This window comes from Macaca fascicularis, chromosome 5 (genome assembly GCF_037993035.2).
Source record: "Macaca fascicularis isolate 582-1 chromosome 5, T2T-MFA8v1.1".
Classification (NCBI taxonomy): Eukaryota; Metazoa; Chordata; class Mammalia; order Primates; family Cercopithecidae; genus Macaca; species Macaca fascicularis.
The window spans coordinates 169,822,415-169,834,652 of record NC_088379.1 but is presented as its reverse complement, the minus strand read 5'-3'; the positions used below and the strand labels follow the sequence as shown (position 1 = coordinate 169,834,652).

Genomic DNA, 12,238 nt, shown 5'->3' with positions numbered 1-12,238 from the left:
ACATTTAATTCCCCTGGCTATCTTTTCAGATTTTTTTTTTTGAGACGAGTGTAGCTCTGTCACCCAGGCTGGAGTGCAGTGGCGCGATCTCGGCTCACTGCAAGCTCCGCCTCCCGGGTTCACGCCATTCTCCTGCCTCAGCCTCCCAAGCAGCTGGGACTACAGGTGCCCGCCACCACGCCAGGCCAATTTTTTTTGCATTTTTAGTAGAGAAGGGGTTTCACTGTGTTAGCCAGGATGGTCTCGATCTGCTGACCTCGTGATCCGCCCGCCTCAGCCTCCCAAAGTGCTGGGATTACAGGCATGAGCCACTGCACCCGGCAGATCTTTTCGGATTCTTATAATTTTTGATCAAACTTGAGGGTCCAAGTAAGTCGTATCATTTTTGATCAAACTTGAGGGTCCAAGTAAGTCTGCAAGTTGATTTTAAAAGCTTCACCAGCACAGCACCTTCCCAGATGGTGAGAGAGTGGAGAGCTTTGCAGGGTCAACTGCTTCCCATAGCCTGGGGTCACAGGGTGGAGTCCTTGAGCATCCTTTACCCTTGAAAGAGGAACAAACTCCCCTTTGGATTAGTTTGCATCTCAGTGGATGAGTGGGTACATCTAGCGTGCCCTGTGGTATTGTGCCCCACCCTATGAACTCAGGTTCACCTGAGGAAGTGACGTCAGGCAGAATTTGAGGGATGAAGAGGCATTCGTTGGATCAATTCCACCGTTAGAGTTCAAGGCTGAAGGAAGAGCTAATGTGGAGCCTCTCAACTTTAAAGAATTTAGCATGGTGGCTCACACCTGTAATCCAAGCACCTTCTGAGGCAGAGGTGGGAGGATCACTTGAGGGCAGGAGTTCAGGACAATCCTGGGTAACATAGCCAGGCCTTGCCTCTACAGATGATGATTTTTAAAAACTTGGTACAAGAGGAACTGAAAGAGGCCATTTGGCTGGCACTAAAACGTAGGGAGGTGTAAGAAGTAGAAAAGATGGAAAATAGCTTTTGTGAGGCTGATGAGATGGGCGAGAATGAATGCTGCAAGGCCCTTTAGGCAAAGTTGAGGATTTTTGCTTTTATCAAATGCAAAGGAAAGCCGGTCAAGCATTTTAAACATGACGTAATAATAATTTGAATTGCGAAATAATGACTTTACAATTCGGGAAAAAGACCTGTTGATGCCTTTAATAGATCCTAGAAAGGGTGTGTGGTGGGCAGTTAAATAGAGGTGTGACCTAGACAATCAACAGATGAAGTCTAGTTCCTAAACTTTTGAAATTCCAGTGGCTCCTGAAAAAGGAAGAAAAAGAAATACCAGTAGCAGCAGCTTCCCCCATATTACTTTGTGGTGGGGTGGGTGCATGGTATGTATGTATGTATGTATGTATGTATGTATGTATGTATTTATGCCCAGGCTGGAGTGCAGTGGCGCCATCTTCGCTCACTGCAACCTCTGCCTCCTGGGTTCAGCCTCCCGGGTTCAAGTGATTCTTCCGCCTCAGCTTCCCAAGTAGCTGGGATTACAGGCCCACACCATCATGCCCAGCTAATTTTTTGTGTTTTCAGTACAGACGGGTGGTTCACTGTGTTGGACAGGCTGATCTCGAACACCTGGGCTCAAGCAATCCACCCACCTCAGGTTCCCAAAGTGCTGGGATTACTTACAGATGTGAGCCACCATGCCCAACATGTATATTATAGTATTTAAACTGAAACTGTGCACCCGGGCATGGTGATTTCTTTCCCCATCACAGTACATGGCGTTACCAATTACTTAAGATTGCTGGGCACGGTGCTCATGCGTGTAATCCCAGCACTTTGAGAGGCTGAGGTGGGCAGATCATGAGGTTAGGAGATCAAGACCATCCTGGCTAACACGGTGAAACCTCATCTGTACTAAAAATACAAAAAATTAGCCAGGTGTGGTGGTGGGCACCTGTAGTCCCAGCTACTCGGGAGGCTGAGTCAGAAGAATGGAGTGAAACCGGGAGGCGAAGCTTGCAGTGAGCCGAGATCATGCCACTGCACTCCAGCCTGGGTGACAGAGTGAGACCCCGTCTCAAAAAAAAAATTAAGATACTTAAAAGATTATAAATCATTCTACTATAGACACATACATATGTTTATTGCAGCACTATTTACAATAGCAAAGACTTGGAACCAACCCAAATGCCAGTCAATGACAGACTAGATAAAGAAAATGTGGCACATATACACCATGGAATACTATGCAGCCATAAAAATGAATGAGATCATGTCCTTTGCAGGGACATGGATGAAGCTGGAAGCCATCATTCTCAGCAAACTAACACAGGAATGGAAAACCAAACGCTGTGTGTGTTCTCACTCATAAGTGGGAGTTGAACAGTGAGAACACATGGACAAAGGGAGGGAAACAACACACATCAGGGTCTGTTGGGGGGTAGGGGGTGTGGGGAGGAATAGCATTAGGTCAAATACCTAATGCATGCTGGTCTTAAAACCCAGATGACGGGTTGATAGGTGCAGCAAACCACCATGGCACATGTATACCTATGTAACAAACCTGTACGTTCTACTTACGTATCCTGGAACATAAAGTAAAACTAAAAAAAAAAACCCAAAAAACAAAAACATCACTCAAGAGGCCAGGCATGGTGGCTCACGCCTATAATCCCAGCACTTTGGGAGGCCAAATCACTTGAGGTCAGAAGTTCCAGACCAGCCTGACCAACATGGTGAAATCCTATCTCTACTAAAAATACAAAAATTAGCCAGGCCTGGTGGTTGGTGCCTGTAATCCCAGCTACTCACTCAGGAGACTGAAGCAGGAGAATCACTTGAACCCAGGAGGCAGAGTTTACAATGAGCTGCTATGGCGCCACTGCACTCTAGCCTGGGTGACAGAGAGACTCTGTCTCAAAAAAAAAAAAAAAAAAAAAAATTACTTAAGATAGAAAGAAACCCTATCAGCTGGGCGTGGTGGCTCATGCCTGTAACCCTAGCACTTTGGGAGGCCGAGGCAGGCGGATCACCTGAGATCAGGAGTTCGAGACCAGCGTGGCCAACATGATGAAACCCCGTTTCTACTAAAAATACAAAAATTGGCTGGGCGCGGTGGTGGGCGCCTGTACTCCCAGCTACTGGGGAGCCTGAGGCAGGAGAATCACTTGAATCCGGGAGGCAGAGGTTGCAGTGAACCTAGATGGCGCCACTGCTTTTGTTTTTTGTTTTTGTTGTTGTGGTTGTTTTGTTTTTGAGACAGAGTCTCACCCTGTTGCTAGGTTGGAGTGCAATGATGCGATCTCAGCTCACTGCAACCTCTACCTCCCGGGTTCAAACGGTTCTCCTGCCTCACAGCCTCCCGAGCAGCTGGGATTACAGGCATATGCCACCATGCCCAGGTTTTTTTGTTTTGTTTTGTTTTGTTTTTTGTTTGTTTGTTTTTCAGTAGAGACGGAGGTTTTACCGTGTTGGCCAGGCTGGTCTTGAACTCTTGACCTTGTGATCCACCTGCCTTGGCCTCCCAAAGTGCTGGGATTACAGGCGTGAGCCACTGCGCCCGGCCAAGATGGCACCATCTGTACTCCAGCCTGGGTGACAGAGCAAGACTTTGTCTCAAAAAAAAAAAAAAAAAAAAGGTGAGAACCCCATCAGTATGGCACTGAATCCTCCTGCAAGGCTGACCACCCCTCATAGGGTACAGTGTAATTTAACAGGATGGGGCCCACCTGCTACATGCTAATTAACCTGAAGCAATGTGATTCATTTAATTATTCTTCTGGACCAATTGCTCTTAAGAATTATGTTCTTCCCTACAAAAAGAGGTCAGAAGCAATCTGGCTTTCACCCATACTCCTTCACTGAGACTGTTCCAAGTTTATCAATTATCTAGTTTTTCAGCCAAGGAATATTTTTCATGCCTGTTACATTCTAAGATGCTTTGTAGCCTTGCTTTGTGTCTGTTCAATCTGGATTTAGCAGATTACTCTTCCTCTTCCTGTCCATATATATATGTAAAGTTCTGGAAGGACATATGACAGACTTTTTACAGGTAGTCTGAAATATGTACGTTTGTGTATATATGTGTGCATACACATATGTGTGTCTGTGTACTTGTGCAGGTTAGAGGAAGAAAATAAAGAGTGGTGGTGAAGGCTTAACTTTAAACCAGGCTTCCAGGAGTTCAAATCCATGCTCTGTCATCTTCTACCTTGTGTGACCTTAGCAGGTTATCTTTTTCTGCCTTTCTCATCTAGTTAAAAAAAAGAAGGGATGGGGCAAAAATAGTTCAACTTACTTCTTAGATTTGTTGAGTACTAAATGAATTTTCATGAGTGAAAGCACATTGAACAGTGACTGGTGTGGTAAACGTAGTGTAAAATACACATAAAACATATTTTGTTAACATAAATACATACCAATTGTTTATAAATTCTAAAAAATTTTTCTGTTTCTCTCTGAGGGCGGAAGTAAGATTACAGAGGGAGGATATTTGTGTACCATTTTGCTCTGTATCATTTTGAGCATTTTTTAAAGTATCAAAATGTATTTTCTATTTGAAAGTAATTTTTGAAAGAAAAAAAAATCAAGCTTTTTTGATGCAATTATTTTTAAAATAGATTGAAATATTCTGCTTAAATATGGTGCTAAACAAAAGGAAAAGGAAGAGCTCTGTGTGTGTGTGTATGTATGTGTGTGTGTGTGTGTGTGTTTTTAATTGAGACAGAGTCTCACCCTGTCGCCCAGGCTGGAGTGCAATGGTGTGATCTTGGCTCACTGCAACCTCTGCCTCCCGGGTTCAGGCAATTCTGCCTCAGCCTCCTGAGTAGCTGGGATTACAGGTGTGTGCCACCTCGCCTGGCTAATTTTTTGTATCTTTAGTAGAGATGAGGTTTTACCATGTTGGCCAGGCTGGTCTCGAACTCCTGACCTCGTGATCTGCCCACCTCGGCTCCCAAAGTGCTGGGATTACAGGTGTGAGACACCGTGCCTGGCTAGAAGAGCTGTTTTATGTAGATACTTTTTCTTTTTAAAAAGCGGTTAAAGCTGCCAGGTGAGATGGCTCATGCCTGTAATCCCAGCACTTTGGGAGGCCGAGGTGGCAGGATCGCTTGAGCTGAGGGTTTTGAGATCAGCCTGGGAACATCTCGAAACCTCATTTCATAAATATATATATATACACACACACACACACAGAAGGTTTTTAAAGAAGAAAAAAGTGTTAAAACAATAATGTTTACATTTCCTTAAAAGGGAGGGAAGGAAAGTTGAAAGGGATCGAATCCAAACTTTGTTGAATTAAGTGTGAGTCATAGACAGAGAAGTACACGGGTCTATGGCTAAACTATAATGATCACTATGCTGATGTGCCTCGTAGAGAAGTTATAAGTCTGTGTCCCAGAAAATAGCCTCCAATTTTTTAGTTGCAGGTTGCAAGACTATATTTTGTTCCATTACAAAATGTGTGACTTTAATAAATAATTTAAAGCTCCCTCTTACATCTTAGAGCTTAAGCCCACAACTTGGCAGCCACTTGGATTGGTATTCCAAGTCTACCATTATACTAACATGTGTGATTTTAGGTGACTTTTTATTTTTTATTTTTTTAAGAGACAGGGTCTCATTCTCTTGCCCAGGCTGGAGTGCAGTTGCACAATCATAGCTCACTGCAGCCTGAATAACTACACCCAGACCATCCTCCTGCCTTACCCTCCCAGACAGCTAAGACTATAGGCATGGGCCACCATGCCTGGCTAATTTTTTTTTTTTTTTGGTAGAGATCGGGGGCATCTCGCTATGTTGACTAACCTGGTTTTGAACTCATGGCCTCAAGCAGTCCTCTCACCTTGGCCTCCTAAATTTCTGGGAATATAGGCATAAGCCACTGTGCCTGACCACTTTTGTTTTCTAAGTTTCTATTTTCTCATTTAAAATAAGCAAAATAATTCTTAATCTCACAGTCATTGCGAAACAGCTTTGCAGGGATTGAAGCCCTTCCCTCCTCCTTCCTTCTTTTTTTTTTTCTTCCTTTCTAACAAGTGCAATTACTTTTTTAATTAAACAAAATATCTTAAAATTTTTCCTGAAGGGCTTAGACACTATAAAAACCTAACTCTAAAAATTCTAATATGGAGAATAAAATCTATCTTCTACAACCCCATCATCTGGAAGAGCTTCTTAACAGAAAGCGTCATTTTTCCTTTTTCCTTTTTCTTTGGGGGAGAGAGGGAGTCTCACTCTGTCGCCCAAGGCTGCAGTATAGTGGTGTGATCTTACCACACTATAGCTTTGACCTCCCAGGCTCAAGTGATTCTCCCACCTCTGCCTCCCAAGTAACTGGGACCACAGGAATGTGCCACCATGCCTGGCAATTTTTTTTTTCTTTTTTCTTTTTTTTTTTTTGTAGAGACAGGCTTTTGCCATGTTGCCCAGGCTGGTCTCAAACTCCTGTGTTCAAGTGATCCACCTTCCTTGGCCTCTCACAGTGCTGGAATTACAGGCATGCACCACAGTGCCCAGCCTTAACACAAAACATCCTGATTTTCTGTGAAATTGCAAGTTAATCTTCAGAGGTAGCTACAGTAGGGAAAATAAACAAGAAAAAAGTTTTTGGCTGGGCACGGTGGCTCATGCCTGTAATCTCAGCACTTTGGGAGGCCGAGGCAGGTGGATCACCTGAGGTCAGGAGTTTGAGATCCTGGCCAGTGAAACCTTGTCTATACTGAAAATACAAAACTTAGCTTGGCCTGGTGGTGCGTGCCTGTAATCCCAGCTACTCGGGAGGCTGAGGCAGGAGAATGGCTCAAACCTGGGGGCGGAGGTTGCAGTGTGCCACTGCACTCCAGCCTGGGTGGCAGAGACTCCATCTCAAGAAAAGAAAAAAAGTTTCATTAAAGTTTTAAAAAGTGACAAGTTTAGAACTTTTTTCATTTTTTCAAAGCTAATATTGTTAAAAGATTTTACCAAATGCTGAAGAATTAGAAATATTTTTGCTTTTTATTTACTTGTAGTATTTGAACTCTTCATAACATTTATTATTCAGTTTATACAAGTCATATTTAGGTATGCATAACTGTTTGAGTTATGACACACAAATGCTTTAGCCACCAAGTGGTATGTCAGTAAATTAAAAAAAAACAAAAAACAAACAATACAAAATATTTGTTTACATCACATTGGGAGAGAAAATAGTGCTGAAATAGACATACTAGCATAGCCTCCCAGGAAATGTTACATTAAAAATAGGAAAACTGAGAAATGGAGCTGGATTTGAACCTGGGCCATGGACTCAAATCCCATACTTCTAACACCAAGTTATGTCACTTTCCTTCTGGACATGAAAATAGTCATGAACCACTCTACAAATAAGAAACATATTGGCCGGGCACAGTGGCTTATGCCTGTAATCCCAGTACTTTGGGAGGCCGAGGTGGGCAGATCACCTGAGGTCAGGAGTTCGAAACCAGCCTGGCTAACATGGTGAAACCCCATTTCTACAAAAAATACAAAAAATTAGCCAGGCATGGTGGCGCGCGCCTGTAATCCCAGCTACTTGGGAGGCTGAGGCAGGAGAATCACTTGAACCCGGGAGGCGGAGATTGCAGTGAGCTGAGATTGCATCACTGCACTCCAGCTAGGGCAAGAAGAGCGAAACTCAAAAAAGAAAGAAAGAAAGAAAGAAAAAGAAAGAAAGAAAGAAAGAAAGAAAGAAAGAAAGAAAGAAAGAAAGAAAGAAAGAAAGAAAGAAAGAAAGAAAGAAAGAGAAAGAAAGAAAGAAAGAAAGAAAGAAAGAAAGAAAGAAAGAAAGAAAGAAAGAAAGAAAGAAAGAAAGAAAGAAAGAAAGAGGGAGGGAGGGAGGGAGGGAGGGAGGGAGGGAGGGAGGGAGGAAGGAAGGAAGGATACACATTAACAATTAGCAGTCACTGATAAGTACTATTTATTAATCAATAGTAAGACAAAAAAGTAGCAGGCAGAGTCCCTAACCCCACTCTGTGAGGCTGGGAAGGGGTCCCTGTGGTGAAGTTGGGAAGAGATGCAAGCGGGGGGAAAGGATATAGGAAGAGGTCTGTCTGGGGAAGAGAAGCAGGGGCAGTCAGCCATTCACTCCCCCACCACTTGACACTCCCATTTCTTGTCATGGCCCTTAAGAGGGGAGCACCTGGATCCCACGAGACCACAGTTGCAGGGCAGGTGGGTACCTCGGGCTAGGCCAGTGAGTGGCCCTGCTCCCCAAAAATCCCTCCTGACCCTGTTCCCACTGCAGGAGGTATCATTGCACTAAATAACACCATGGCCTGCTGTCACCTCCTGTGGCCAAGTGATCAAGTGGACAGCACTGCAGGGTGTACGGAGACCCTCTCTGTGGGAAGGGACTCACACTGGGTCCATGTGATCTCTGACAGCAGAGACAGACACCATCCATTGCTGAGCCAAGGCAATGTGTGAGCACTCTTCATGCATCAGCTCATTAATGCTCCCTAATGCCCCATGGGTTTCATGCTGTGTGACCCTGTTCATGGATGGGAACACTGAAATGGAGGCTCTGGGTCTTGTCTAAGATTTGAGCTGAGATTTGAATCCAAGTGGACATCCTCAGCTGGGGCATCAGTTGTGGCATCCCTAACAAGCCAGGCCACCACTCGCCGGTCTGTGCTGATGAAGCCTGGATAGAGCCTGGATTCAGGACGATGCACACAGGACATCACCATTTAGACGGGGCCCCTCCTGTTCCCAAATCTCTCCACTCCATCTCCACCTGCCTCATCTGGGGGATGAGGGGCACCTGCTGGCCTGCCTCTAGGAACTTCTTGGTCCCCACTATCCACACCCTCCCCTTGCTCTCCTTCCTTAGAAGCACAGGATCTAAAGCTGCCAACTCTGTACCTAACGACGCTGAGATTAAGAAGGAAACACTCAGCCTGGCCAAGACATCTTTCCACCAGTTACCTGTCCACTGCCTCAAGACTCCAGGCATGGAGCAGAGAGAGAGGCTTAGCAGGGGCTGGGATTGTTCATGGCCCTGGGAGCCAGGAGGGAGCCAGGGCTGCCCTGGGGTCAGGGGTAGGGGCTGCACTGAGGTACAGTGAGAGAAGTCACACGAGGGGCAGGGACTTTAGAAGACTCCTGAGGAGCCAAAGCTACATGGCAGAAGTAATAATAACTATAGTTATACCTTAGAAAACACCTGTTGGGTACTAACACTTGGTGAGGCTCTACACACTTTTTTCTTTTTTCAGACGGAGTTTCACTCTTGTTGCCCAGGCTGGAGTGCAATGGCATGATCTTGGCTCACTGCAACCTCTGCCTCCTGGGTTCAAGTGACTCTCCTGCCTCAGCCTCCCAAGTAGCTGGGATTACAGGCATGCACAACCATGCCTGGCTAATTTTGTATTTTTAGTAGAGATGGGATTTCACTATATTTTGGCCAGGCTGTTCTCAAATTCCTGACATCATGTGATCCACCCACCTCGGCCTCCCAGAGTGCTGGGATTATAGGAGTGAGCCACCACACCTGATCTCTACACAGTTTACAAACTGTTCATATCACAGTTTAAAGCGCCATGTAGGGCGCAGGCAGCAGCAGCAGCGTCAGATTCTGCACACTCTCAACAACCCTCAACTCACAGCCCCAGGACTGCAGAGCTCTTAGGTGACCAGAGCAACACGCTGGCTTGTCTCTAAGTGTGTCTCCTCAGACACATGCCCGTCAACAACCAAGTGTAGACTGTCTGGCCCCACTTGGTGTGACTGTAATTTGAGGTGCCACCAAAATGACAGTCTAACACCAAAGAAGGACAATCTTGGTGGAAGGAGAGGCCAACCAAGGAAATCAAGTCTACAGGCCCTTCCAGAGCAAGAATGCAGCTGGTCAGGAAAGCAGATGGGTACCCAAGACTCCTGGGGCAAGGGGACTGCCACTGTTCTTTTCCTGGGGAGTGCCATCCCCAGCCTCGACCAGGCCTCCTCTTTTATCCCAGGAAGTTCACTCACCCTAAGTTCCACTCCCTAAGCCCAACAGCAGCTTCTAGGGCTCCTTACTGGCCATAAAGCCTCTTGGAACTGGATTCAACAAGGTTTATACCCACTCCTGGGGTGTGGAAAGAGGAACATTTTTCCAATAGAGTAGCCAGAGGTCAAAATTTCCAATCTTCCCAAAATGTCCACCCATATAGCCCTGCCCCGCAAGCCCCTTCACAACGCAGCCCATGGCTTTCTGAGGTGCCCCGTGGCCAAGATGCATATTATTCATTCACCCACCCCGGGATGTGGAGTCCTCTATACTTGCTATGAGTAGGGCCACATCAACATGGGGACCTTGCCTCTGCCACTCCCAAGATGGCACCACTGCTTCTCACGTCCCCCCATGAGCTTAATCACTCCCACATCAGCATGTCCCATAATATTCCTTTACTTTCTCCTATTGAAGACTTTTTTTTTTTTTTTTTGAGACAAGATGTTGCTCTGTCTCCCAGGCTGGAGTGCAGTGGCACAATTATGGCTCATTGAAGCCTCAAACTCCCAGTAGCTTGGGACCATGGATGCATGTCACCACACCTGGCTATTTTTTTCTATTTTTCTATAGAGATAAGGTCTTGCTATGTTGCCCAAGCTGGTCTCGAACTCCTGGACTCAAGCGATCCTCCTGCGTCAGCCTCCCAAAGTGCTGGATTACAGGCACGAGCCACTGTGCCCAGCTTGAAGACTAGTATAAAGTCACTTACATGGCAAGTGCCACAAAACCAAGCTGATATGAGGTATTAAGGGGACACTTAAAAAAATAGGGAGTGTTGTAGTAATTCTAAAAGTGTTCAGAATCAGGAGATGGTGTGGATAGTCCTTGTGAATTCCTGATGCACAATCAGATGGCCGACTTCCAGATGGGGTTAATAATACTTTCTGCAGAGCAGTTGACAGGGGCCAGAGCCTCAAATCATCAACCTCACTTGAACTGTCTTACTCCTTGGAATCCAATAATACGATTTATAGTGAAATGAAAGCTTAGATGCAAAAGAAGCCAGGGCTAGAATCTGGTGTTCTTTCCATGAACACTTTAGCAAGTGGAAGCCAAGAATGGAAAATGGGCTACAGACACGGAGTTTGGGGAGTGAGGTCATTTTGGGAAGTGAGAGTGAAGGGAGGAAGCAGAGGGCTGAAACTCAGGCCCCAATATGCCTAGAGAAGCCTCTTGTTATTGATGAGATTCAAACGAGTGATTTTTCCTTTTGCCAAAGGCTCTAACATGGTTTAACTAATTTTCTCCTTCCTTCCTTCCTTCCTTCCTTCCTTCCTTCCTTCCTTCCTTCCTTCCTTCCTTCCTTCCTTCCTTCCTTCCTTCTCTCTCTTTCTTCTTTCTTTCCTTTCCGGTGTGGTGGTGGTGGTGGTGGTGTTTTTTTGAGACAAGGGTCTTGCTCTGTTGCCCAGGCCAGAGTGCAGTAGTGCAATCTGGGCTCACTGCAACCTCATCCTCCTGGGTTCAAGAGATTCTCCTGCCTCAGCCTCCTGAGTAGCTGGGATTCAGGCAGGCACCACCACACTTGGCTAATTTTTGTGTTTTCAGTAGAAACGGGGTTTCACCATGTTGGCCAGACTGGTCTCAAAAGCCTGATCTCAAGTGATCTATCTCCCTCGGCCTCCCAAAGTGCTGGGATTACAGGTGTGAGCCAACGCGCCCGGCCCTCTCTCTTCCTTTCAACAGGGTCTTCCTATTGCCCAGGCTAGAATGCAGTGGTGATCATAACTGACTGTAGCCTTCAACTCCTAAGCTCAAGTGATTCTCCCACTTCAGCCTCCCCGGTAGCTTAGACGACAGGCATTCATCACCATGCCTGGCTAATTATTTTGTTTTAGAGATGAAGACTTGCTATGTTGCACAGGCTGGTCTCTAACTCTTTGCTTCAAGCAATCTTTCTGTCTTAGATTCCCAAAGTGCTGGGATTACACTTCGGGTGGGTGAGCCGCCACACTCATTCCTAATATCCTGTGTTTATCTAAAACTTTGATGTTTTATTCATCATGTGTTTTCCGTGGGTGTTAATTTTTTTTTCCCCAAAAATGGAGTTCAAATGTTAACTTGATTGCGGAGATTTTCAGCACACTCTTCAGTTTTGTGCTCACTCGTTCTAGACCTGTCCCTGAACGGAGGGTAAAATGATTCAGGATGGGACCGAAGACTTCACTGACCACTAATTTCAGTTTTTCTTTTTCCTTCTGATCAAATGTACAACAAACAATGATTTTTGTTCCTCAAAGGAAGCTGTAAGAACGGCA

The 12,238-nt window shown here is 45.4% G+C and overlaps 1 protein-coding gene across 1 annotated transcript in view; it reads left to right on the top strand.

Annotated features, from left to right (window-relative positions):
* The window catches only part of LOC102126915 (tripartite motif-containing protein 60), a 98,679-nt gene that overhangs the window by 75,692 nt on the left and 10,749 nt on the right, over positions 1 to 12,238 (top strand). The window lies entirely within an intron of this gene.